We start from the raw sequence: 12114 nt of genomic DNA, 5'->3' as shown, positions 1-12114 counted from the left end.
TTGTGTTGAATATATGCTACGTATATGGTAATTTATGGACCTAATAGATATCATAGGAGCCCACACAACACAAAACACTGTTGCTGTATGCAGGTTTTATTTTATTTGTTTTTTATCTTATATTTTGGAAATGGACAGCCAGGTTTTTTCCCCTGTAAATTTTTTGGGGCCCCCAAGAGAGTGGGGCCCTGAGCTATAGCTTGTTTAGCTTATACATAAATCCAGCACTGGAGATAAGTAACTATGCAACTTTTAGAAGACATCTGAAGGCAGCCCTGTATAGGGAAGTTTTTCATATTTGATGTTTTGTTGTGCTCTTATATCTGTTGGAAGCGACCCAGAGTGGCTGGGGCAATCCAGTTAGATGTGTGGGGCATTATTATTATTATTATTATTATTATTATTATTAATTCCCTATGTGATACCTGGGGGGGGGGGGGAGAAAGGAGAGACAAGCAGTTTCCTGCTTCCAGCAATTGTGCTGTATCATAGTGTGGTGGCAGCATCTTCTGCTGACAAGCTCAGCCCAAGAAACCGCATTTCAAGGATAGTAATCACCGTTGCAAAATATCAGAGTGGCAACAAAACACACTCACCTCCCCCCCCCCCGCCCAACTCTCTGCACTAAAGTAGCTTGATTGCGTTGACAAGCAGACAAGCGTTTGTTAAGGACTGTTTTACATTTATTTCACTGGCTTCATCCCAGGCTTATTTATTTAGTTATTTACTTAACCCTTCCCAGTTAAAGAGCCGGCGCCTCACGTAAGGGATGCTTTCAGATGCAGCTATTGGAAAGGAGTCCGTTTTCTCCGTCTGCATCTCTCCTCCTGCACCTCGCTCCGACAATGGGGTTAGCACCTAAGGCCTTTCTTCAGGCACGCTGGACCCCAGATGCCAAGCTCTGGAAGACTCCAGCAACAACATCTGGTTACTTTGTGAGCTGCAGAGGCAGTTGTGCTCATAGATCTGGAATTGCCTCTGGGCATGTCACATGAGGAGACTGTTAATCTGATATTTGGTGGGGGGGCACTCCCTTTCTCCTTTTGGAAATGTCTTTCTTCTGCTCACCTTCTGATTAGTCAAATGGGCATTTTGCCTGGCAAGTTAGGGGCAGTCCAGAAGAAATCCTTTGTTTGCAATGGACATTCTTACACAATAGCTATTGCCTTTATCACTAAAAGAAGCAACAGATGCAAGCCTTGCCTTTAGTGTTTAGTGCTATTCTTTATTAGGGTTTGGGTGGGGGGAAGGCAAAACATTATTCTAAATTGCTTTTTCCCAGGTAACTGTTGTTCTAGCATGTTTGATATTCGTGATAGGGCGTCACAAAGGCAAATTTGTTGTTTTCAAGTGCTTGGTATTATGATGACAAAAGCAGCTGAGGGTGGCATTCATTTTTAACTCAAAGCAAACCCACTGAAATTAATGGACATGACTAAGTTAGGTCCGTTAATTTCCGTAGGACAACTCTGAGTAAATCTTAGTTGAGTAAACTTAGATTTACAACATAAGAGACATGTAGAAATAAATAACCTGCACTTTTTGATTCTCCTGCATCTTCTGATTTCTGTGTGCACATGCATGGCAAAATGTTCTCAGCCTCGTCAGCTGAGCAACTGCTTTCATACTCCCTGATCAATTTACTGCTAAGTCAGGTGAGAGTAGCCAATGGATCTCAAACCCTCAGTGAATTAGGGACTTCCTCTGCATACGAAGAGAGGCTCTGGTGAATGAGACCAATAGTGAGTCCAAGGTCAAGAAGGCAGTTTCTGCATGTGTTGTAGAGGGAAATGAGGAGCAGATGGGGCTCATCAATCTAGAAAGGTAACCCTTCAAGGAGAAGGAAAACTCTGATCATAAGCCTCGGCTGCCTTGCAGGATATCTTCAGAAGAAGAAAAGACTAAGCAGCAAACTCTACACAAATCTGGAGTGGAGTCCCTAAGACGGTTGGATGGAGCCTGGTATACCTCCTTCTAGCAATTCCTGCAGCCAAACTGGTTCCAAACACATTGCTCTGCTTTCCTTTGGACCACATCAGTGAGCAATACATTTGGCATCGGCTTGGCCACCCCCAGGAAAAGGTCCCACTGCATAAACCTGGGATTCACCAGGCAAAAAGTTTTGAAGTCAGGGTGAAACTGGCTTTTGGGAAACTGCAGAAACCAATAGATTGTGGGTAACGCCACGTGTACACAGATTCAAAGAACATGGGTGAAATCTTTGTTTTCATTGTCAGATTAATTAATCTATTCCCTTTGAGGACTTATGTCAACTGCCTGATTAATAATGTTTTATATTTCTTCTGCATATTCTGTCTCAGAAGATAGCCACCTTAGAACAGTTCCACCACATATGATGACACTCCCCAATATTTTTTTTAAAACCTCTGCAACAAAGTGGAGAAATATCATGTCCAATATGGCATAACTCACATTACACAATGTGCCACCTGTTCAGCATAATTGGCTTCTTCCTCATTTCATGTAGTAGTTTAAGAGTAAACATCAGAGCACGTATCCAAAAATTTATTTTTATCCATAAGAAGTCTAATTAATTGCAATACTTTTGAAACACAGTTCATCACATGCCATCTTTATAGCACAGATCTCTTGCAATATTTAGCACATTTTTTTAGCACGCTGGCACATTTATTTCCCCTGTTGGATCTCTTTCCAATCATTTGCTTGCCTGTTTTGAAGCAACAGACCCTATTCCGATATACTTCCTTAGTGGTCTTGATCAATTGTTTAAACCAGTTCTCTATATCTCCTGGATGATTTTGGCAAGGTCAATTGCCAATGCTGCAGCCTGGATGTCGCCATAAGATGTGGTGATGGCCAAGGATCAAGATAGAAGAATTTGACAAATTAATAGGAGACCAATAGGAGCCATAACAGCTCAATTTGTCCTCAAATGTTGAAAGGCAATATACCCCTCTGAGCAGTGGAGAAGACATGAGAAACATTATCATCATTTTTAATTGGTATACCGCCTTTCTATCTTACAATACTCAAGGTGGTTTACAAGCTGAAGAAACAAAAAATGTACATCTTATAACCATCTAATGCAATACAAAAATGTGATAATAAAACATAACTTTAAAATAGGCAACCTCCATCAAAAAAGTAACATTCAACAATCATTAGAATAGTATAAAATAATAAAAACATATAAAAGTTAAACAGAAATCCACTCAACAGTTACAATAATATCGAAACTATAATCAATAAAACAACGGCAAGCCACAGTAGATAAAACAATGCAATACATATTGAGAAGCAGAGGGTAGAGCAAGGCAGGGGGAAAGAGGCCTTGCCTGATGGAGTATCTCCCCTCACAGTTCTTCCTCCAGGACAGCTCCCTTATGAGGACTCCTAAGGCCGGAGGGTGGGGCAAGGCAGGTGGAAGGAGGCCTTGCCTGATGGAGTCACTCCCTCCTCTAAACACTCAATGGCCTCACCAATGTACTTTTCTTATGAATTTCCACAAGAATCTGTCTGGCCACCAGAGGTAACAGAATAGGTGGGGAACCTGTGGCAGCCTAGATGTTGTTGGATTCCAGCTCTCATCATCCCTGACTGCTCATCTAGAACTGATGAGAATCAGAGTCCAACAACAAGTAGAAAGCCACAGGTTTTCCATCCCTGGTCTTAACAGATCCTGTGCTGGCCCAGCAAGACAGTTCTTAGGTTGTATGGCTATGGTGTGCTATGCTCCTAGGTGTGATAAGACCACATATCAAAATCTGGTAAAAACTGACAAGTGTGTGCCATGCTTTGAAAGAGAAGGGATATTTACTTTGTTATGTATACAGTGGTATCTCGGGTTACATACGCTTCAGGTTACAGACTCTGCTAACCCAGAAATAGTGCTTCAGGTTAAGAACTTTGCTTCAGGTTGAGAATAGAAATCGTGCTCCAGTGGCGTGGCGGCAGCAGGAGGCCCCATTAGCTAACGTGGTGCTTCAGGTTAAGAACAGTTTCAGGTTAAGTACAGACCTCCGGAACAAATTAAGTACTTAACCCAAGGTACCACTGTATTTTCATAAGTGAATGAGAACAGCCGTCTTGAATCCAGGAACAACTACCTCCAGCTTATACCAACGGGGTGATTTTCATTGACCTGGGCAGGCTCTACTGAAAAGAACCTGCATGCTTAATAAGGCAAACTTTTTGGCAGGCTGGGAAGTACAAGACAGCTCAGCAAACAGCAGGTGGGAAGAGTGCCTTGGTAAATGCGGCTTAAATCCAAGGAACTATTGTAGCCTTGATCAACGTAATGCCCTCTTTTTAATTAATACCATCTGTAGAGCACAGCTAACTAATTAGGCTCTGGGGCATTTGGTGGAGGAGATCTAGTATGCCCCATTTTGCGTGGGCCTTGAGCTGGCGTATCTTACTATACTAGGGGTACTGGAAAGGAAAAACAACAGCAGCAAAACCATGCTTTAAAACAAAGAGAAAGAGGGAACAAAGGTCTGGAGCAAACCTCCAGTCTTTACTGACTAACCCTTCCAATAATATAAATCAGAGCACCTAAGGACAGCCCCATCAAATGCTTTATGGAATAATCTATTTCCCCCAAGCTGAACTAGCGTCCTCTGTCTTGCCTTGTCTCATTAAAGTATAATCTCGCTGAGACTGGGAGTTTGTCCTCACTGTAATTTGTTCCAGGTTGGGTTGTTGTGGCTTTGCAAAAAATGTTTGGGAAGAATCCACGTGTCCCTGTAGCATCCGAAAGGAGTCAGGGATCAGGCCATAATTCAAGGCTGCACATGCACACATTTTATTCTAGAATCAATGGAGATTGGGTACTTGTTTTTTCTATGTAGCCCACACATAATCAAGATCAATTGCATATATTTTTTTGCCCCTGAAGGCACTTCTTGGGAAACTAGTTTGATTCTGAAAATAAAAGCTAATTGCAGATTGATTGTGTACGGTGTGTCCATTTGGAAACAGAAGAATACAGATATAGGTCATCCTGGCAATGGGGTGTGTGTGTGTGTGTGTGTGCGCGCGCGCGCGTGTGCATGCGTGCGTGTGCCTCCATGCCTGACCAATGATGTTGTGAGTTGGCACGTACCAAGATCACAATCACAATTTCCTTCTTTGTTCACCTGGTGCATGTGGAGGGAAGAAAAGGTGTGGATAACCTAATCAAGGGAAAGCTTTCCAAATGTGTATCAGGTAACTACAGTGGCATAGCGTGGGGGGTACAGGGGGGGTGGCCGCACCGGGCACAACATCTGGGGTTAGGGTTAGGGGGCGCAAATCCACGGGTTAGGGGGCGCAAATTACTTGCCTTGCCCCGGGTGCTGACAACCCACGCTACGCCACTGGGTAACTACAAGCACCCTTGTGGACAGCAGGACTTAGAATGTCTAAATTGAAAACAGCATGTTGAGGCTCCCTTATATTGAAAGCCAATAGAGGCAGGAGCGGGCTTGATTCTCTTATTATGGATGCCTTATTAGGATAAGGTTACCATACGTCCCCGTTTCCCAGGGACAGTCCCCAGATTTACAAATCAGTCCCTTGACAAAATCCATCTATTTAGTAGGAAGTCGAAAAGTGTCCCCGGATTCATTGAAAAGAATCTGGTAACCTTATATTAAGAGAGTGGTTAGTACATGGATCACCCCACATTCATACTGCTGTCACAAGGGAAAAGTGTTGTCAGGAAAGAAAGGTCAGCAGAATGTCCCTTCCCCTAGAGAACAACATCTTCTCAGTGATGAAGTACCACTATTTCCTTTCTGAAATAAATTTATGAAAACGTCTTTGCTTAGCGTTTTTGACAAAATTGCATCCACACTGGGAAATTACCCAGTTTCACAAGCATTGTGGTTTGAGGCAGTGCTGAATGAAGTTCAGGCATGCCATGCAGGACCTCGCTGGAACAATGGGAATTGCTTGTTGCATCTATAGTAAAATATACGTGAATACAGTAGTTTCTTGTGCAATTCCCCTTCAATGAAAGCAGAAGTAAAAGGACGAAAAGCCACACTGTGTTTCTTTCCAAATTTGGAAAATACCAGCAGCCTCTTCACTGCTGTTTCATTTTTCAGCTTAACCCTTCTTAAACCTCAGCTCTTGCAAATGTGTTGATTATACATGCTAGTTCAGAAAATTTCATACCGGGATTAGTTTCCCAAACCATAGGGGGACATCAGAGAAGACGGAAGAAACTTAATGCCCACAGCTGGAGACTCATAGACTGAATAGATAGATGATAGATAGATGATAGATATAGATAGATAGATAGATAGATAGATAGATAGATAGATAGATAGATAGATAGATGATAGATAGATAGATGATGATAGATAGATAGATAGATAGATAGATAGATAGATAGATAGATAGATAGATGATAGATAGAGATAGATAGATAGATAGATAGATAGATAGATAGATAGATAGATAGATAGATAGAGATAGATAGAGATAGATAGATAGATAGATAGATAGATAGATAGATAGATAGATAGATAGATGATAGATAGATAGATGATAGATATAGAGCCAATATAGTTTGATTATTATATTTGGTAAATATTTAAGAGGGAGGCAGGGGACAGATCTCAAACATTTGACTCGTGGCAAATTGGGATAAGAGAGTATCATTTACATAGTCCCTTACTTGGAAGTATATAGGTTACATTTGCAAATCCACTTTGCAGAAGTAAGAAAAGGACTGAAGAAATGGTGAGAATGTATGTAGGGATGAAAGAATGCATAATTTTCCATTCTGCTATGTATTTGTCACATGCGGCATTGTTTCCATTGTTTTGCTTTATTTATTGTTTTAGTTTTATTCACAGATTTGACATCCAATATTGTTGCAGTATGGTGAAGGCTTCCTAAAATATTCTTTCTCTGCTACTAGGTTTGCTCCCAAACCTCACTAAGACCTGTGGAATAGACAGTAAATACCTCTTACCTGCTGCAGGAAGAAGAATGGGTTGCCTTTCTGTCTATCACTCCCCACTGATTCATTTAAGTAGCTACAGCCTTCTCTGCCCCAGGATCATCCAGGTAATCTGCAGTAATAAAAATAATATTAATAAGAATTTTATAGGCAACAGAAAGAGCTTCTTAACACAGCACATAATTAGTATATGGAATTTGCTGCCACAAAGTTGGGTGATAGTTATCGACCGCTGTGTTCAGAGACAGCATCCTGCTAAATATTAGTTGCACCTGCAGCCTGAAATTGCTACTGCTTTACCCCAGTCACAGTGCCATGCAGGAAATCTGCAGCAATACTAGTGTTGCTATAAGGATAATCTAATACTAGCCCAACCCCCTGCGATGCTGGAATCTTTCACCCAAAGTGGGGCTCAAACCTACAACCCTGAAATTAAGATTTTCATGCTCTGGTCTAGCAGCTCCTATGCAGCTGGAATAATATTTCATTGAACTAAGCACTGGCAATGGGGCACATAGGTGTGTGTGGAGAATACTGAGGTATTTCCCAAACTTTCACAGACTTTGAAGGCTCTGGAATTTGAAGAATAGTTTTGCAGAAGATCTTCACAAGCGATTGGTCAACAGTCCTTTTTATTATGCATCGGATCTAACCCCAAACACACTGATGAATGAGGTGGCAAATCTCAATTTTATGACTAAAAAGAAGAAGAAAGAGCTAAATCCAATAACTGGCAATTTCTAGCCTTTTATCTGCATTCCTATTCACTCTGATTTATTATATTCTCAGGCCTGTTACACATTTTATCACGTCTGTAAAATACCTGTAAGTTTAAAATAAAAGAGCATGCATCTTGGAAATGCGGCAAAAGGAGAGCATATAAATGAGGGAGTTAGAATCATACTGGGGGGAAACGTCGCTTTCATTAGGAAACTACAGAATAGAGTATTAGTGTGTGGGTGTTAAAATCCAATAACCCAGAAGAGAATTGAAAATGTATTTTTCAATCATGTGCACAGAAGTGCTTGCTATTTTCCCCATCACGTTCTGCAATCTGCAAAGCTTCTCTCTTGACTTTCATAATCCCATCTTCTAGTATCTGATGTTGCCATTTACTTTTCATCATAGGAGCCAACTCCTAGGGCCCAAAGCCCCTTCAGCCCCCCATAAAATATTTTAGGGGGCTACCCCCCAAAAAAGTTGATGGATGTTGCAATTCAAATGGTCTGTGTGTTCCACATCTTGTGATCAATTGTGCAAGGCAGTGCTTACCTGCCCTCCCCCAATATTTTATTCAAGTTGGCACCCCTGCTTCTCATGAGACAGTCAGGACCAGGTATCCTTCATCTTCATCACCATCATCATCATCATCAGTATTATGGAACAACGTATATGAAAACTCCATTCTGCAGACCCCCTGATTCATGCAAACAGTGTTAATACAAATAAGTCACACTAACAGGTTGACGCCAGTAGAAAAGAACTAGCTCCCCACCCCCATTTCACAAACCACAGACACATTTTAAAAACTCATTGTTTGGTTAAATACCATGGCTAAAGTTTCTGGATGTGTTTGTATCAAAAATGTAGAAATGAAAGAGGAAGTGAAGCATCACTGAAGGTTACTGTGTAAGCACTTTCAGAAAGGATCACTGCTCAAACATGCTTTTTTTCCTTCCCTTTCTAAAAATTGCATAACTCAGATTCATCTATGAAATTAAATCCCTACAAGCTAGTTTCAAACTTTTACTACGCACACTGAGAGAAGGGAGGGGGAAAAGGCATATAACATCATACAAATATGAGCATTATCACCTAATATTCACGTTTGTGGTTTAGCATGATATATGGGCAGCCTTTCCAAACCTGGGGTCCCCAGATGTTGTTAGACTACAATTCCCATCACCCCTAGCTAGCAGGACCGGTGCTCAGGGATGATGGGAGCTATAGTCCAAAAAATCTGGGAACGCAAGGCTGATATATGCTATAAGCTGTTTTAGCGCAGGGATAGAGAATTTGGGCCTTCCAGATGTTGCTAGACTGCTACTCCCATCGCCGAGTGGCATAGCGTGGGTTGCCAGTGCCTGGGGCCATGCGGAGTGTGGAAGGGAAACAAATAGAGTACACATGTGCATTCAACTGCCTAACAGCATCCACATTACAGCTGCAGAGATAAGAAGAGTCGTTCCGTTGTCTGGAGAGGTCACTTCCTGGTTTGCAGGGAGAAGCTGTTTTCAATGGAGCCCAGTGCCAGAAGCACACAGGTGTATTAAGGCAGCACCGGGCATGGAAATTTGGTGCCCCTAACAATTTTACACCCAGGGCAACCACCCCTGTGTCCCTCTAACACCATGCCACTACCATTGCCCCTGACCACTGACCATGCTTGCTAGGGGTAGATGAAAGTTTGAGCCCAGCAAAATATGGAGGACGTCACATTGGCCGGCCCTAGCTTGGTGTTACGCCAATAGTCTTTCCTTAAGGGATTCCTTCATACTGGCAGCCGGCCGCTTCCCATGCAGCAGCAGTGTGTCTGTGAATGACACAACCACACAAGTGATGGATCTGGGTTGCTGATGGTCCCCCACCCACCTTTTCTCAGTTTGCACATTTACCGCACCACATGAGGCAACATCACAGGGATGCAGTTGCAATGCAGCTGGGTGGATGTGTGAAGGGTGGGGAACATTTCCTCACCAGAGCTGTGCATTTACAGCTATGCATATGGAAAGAACTACTGAACTCAAGTTAGGGCCGTGGGAACCTTACAGCAATTTCCCCTTTGATGATGGCTTGCTGGGTGAATTCAGACGATGCATTGATTGATTGATGACTGTATTTTAATATTTTGTTGGAAGCCGCCCAGAGTGGCTGGGGAAGCCCAGCCAGATGGGTGGGGTATATATAATAAATTATTATGATGATGATTGATTGATTTGTTTTTGTATCCTGCCTCTCCTCAAGGTGGCATGCATGGTTCTTGCCCGCTGTATCCTCACAGCAACCCTGTGAGGTACATCAGGCTGAGAAATAGCGACTGGCTCAAGGTCAGATGGTGAGATTCATAGCAGAGTGGGGATTTTAACCCGAGTCTGTCCTCATCCTAATTCAGCACCCACACAGTACTCCAGGTGAGGTCTGACCAGAGCAGAATACAGTGGCACTATTAGTTCCCTTGATCTAGATGCTATACTCAATAGGAGCATCTAGATAAAGGGAAGTAATAGTGCCACTGTATTCTGCTCTGGTCAGACCTCACCTGGAGTACTGTGTCCATTTCTGGGCACCACAGTTCAAGAAGGACACTGACAAACTGGAACGTGTCCAGAGGAGGGCAACCAAAATGGTCAAAGGCCTTATGAGGAATGGCTAAGGGAGCTGGGCATGTTTAGCCTGGAGAAGAGGAGGTTAAGGGGTGATATAATAGCCATGTTCAAATATATAAAAGGATGTCACATAGAGGAGGGAGAAAGGTTGTTTTCTGCTGCTCCAGAGAAGCGGACACGGAGCAATGGATCCAAACTACAAGAAAGAAGATTCCACCTAAACATTAGGAAGAACTTCCTGACAGTAAGAGCTGTTCGACAGTGGAATTTGCTGCCAAGGAGTGTGGTGGAGTCTCCTTCTTTGGAGGTCTTTAAGCAGAGGATTGACAACCATATGTCAGGAGTGCTCTGATGGTGTTTCCTGCTTGGCAGGGGGTTGGACTCGATGGCCCTTGTGGTCTCTTCCAACTCTATGATTCTAGGATTCTATGATTCTAGGAGCCAATTTATTGGCGGGGGGGGGGGGGATTGAAAGCTGTTGATCAGCGGAGGCGGCTGCAAACATTTTGCCATGCATCTGCACAGAGAAATTGGAAGATGTAGGAGAATTTTAAAAATGCTTCTCACTTCTTGGCAGCCTACTGCTGCTTTTATCTAGTTGTTAGATTACAAGTTCTCTGCGCAAAATTACTGCTTGGTGATGGTAAGGTTGGTTCTCAGGGACTATGAAACCCGAATTCTCCATTTCAGATTTGTTCCTTTTTATGAAAGCAATCTCACATTTAGTTCTGTGATGCCACCCCACCTTTCCTTATTTGCTGTATACGAAGCCCAACATCTTTGAAAATTAGGCAGGACTTGTGCAAAACACATGCAGTTAAGACGAATGTAAATAAAGATGCAATGGGGTTTCTGTGTGTCTGCCTTTTTTCAAAGCATAAAAGGTAAAGGGACCCCTGACCATTAGGTCCAGTCGTGGACGACTCTGGGGTTGCGGCGCTCATCTTGCTTTATTGGCCGAGGGAGCCAGCGTACAGCTTCCAGGTCATGTGGCCAGCATGACTAAGCTGCTTCTGGTGAACCAGAGCAGTGCACGGAAACGCCGTTTACCTTCCCGCCGGAGTGGTACCTATTTATCTACTTGCACTTTGACGTGCTTGCAAACTGCTAAGTTGCCAGGAGCAGGGACCAAGTAACCGGAGCTCACTCCGTCGCGGGGATTCGAACCGCTGACCTTCTGATCGGCAAGTCCTAGGCCCTGTGGTTTAGACCACAGCTGTTTTTAGGATAGTTCAGTAGTAGCATGCTCCAACTCCAGAATATGTGATAGATTACATCTCAGCAAAATGCCCCCACCTCAAAAACAAAACAAAAGTTGGCTAAGTTTTTATGCACTGTCTTGATACAGTAACTTAAAAAAAAAAATGCTTCTGCATTGGTCACAATTTTTTATCACTAAGAACTGGGGTTGAGGCTGATGTTACCCTGATATCACAGTGCCTCCTGTTGGGAGAGAATATTCTTTACCTTTCTACAGTCCTTCTTGTAAACACAAGATTCTTTTCGCTATAGATGCAGCACTAAAAGAACCATCTACCATTGCTCCTTCATGCTTCATCATGGGAACTGGGAGCTGTTGAACGGGAGTCTCTGACACAGCTGCTGCTGCTGCAGCAGCAGCACTACTCAATAGGTTGTGGAGAGCAGTGCTAAATTACCGGGTCCCTTCCAGCTCAGCTGGTAAGAGCGTGAGACTCTTAACCTCAGAGTTGCGGGTTCGAGGCCCAAGTCGGTCAGAAGATCCCTGCATTGCAAGGGGTTTACAATTCTATATGAAACTTTGAGAGCTTCTGTCTCACGTGGGTTTCCTTCCGCCCCTTCCCTTATTTCCCACGCTTCTTCCCCCCCCCCCCC

This window comes from Podarcis melisellensis (assembly GCF_964234715.1).
Source record: "Podarcis melisellensis genome assembly, chromosome: 1".
Lineage (NCBI taxonomy): Eukaryota > Metazoa > Chordata > Lepidosauria > Squamata > Lacertidae > Podarcis > Podarcis melisellensis.
Note: the sequence above shows the minus strand (reverse complement) of the source record.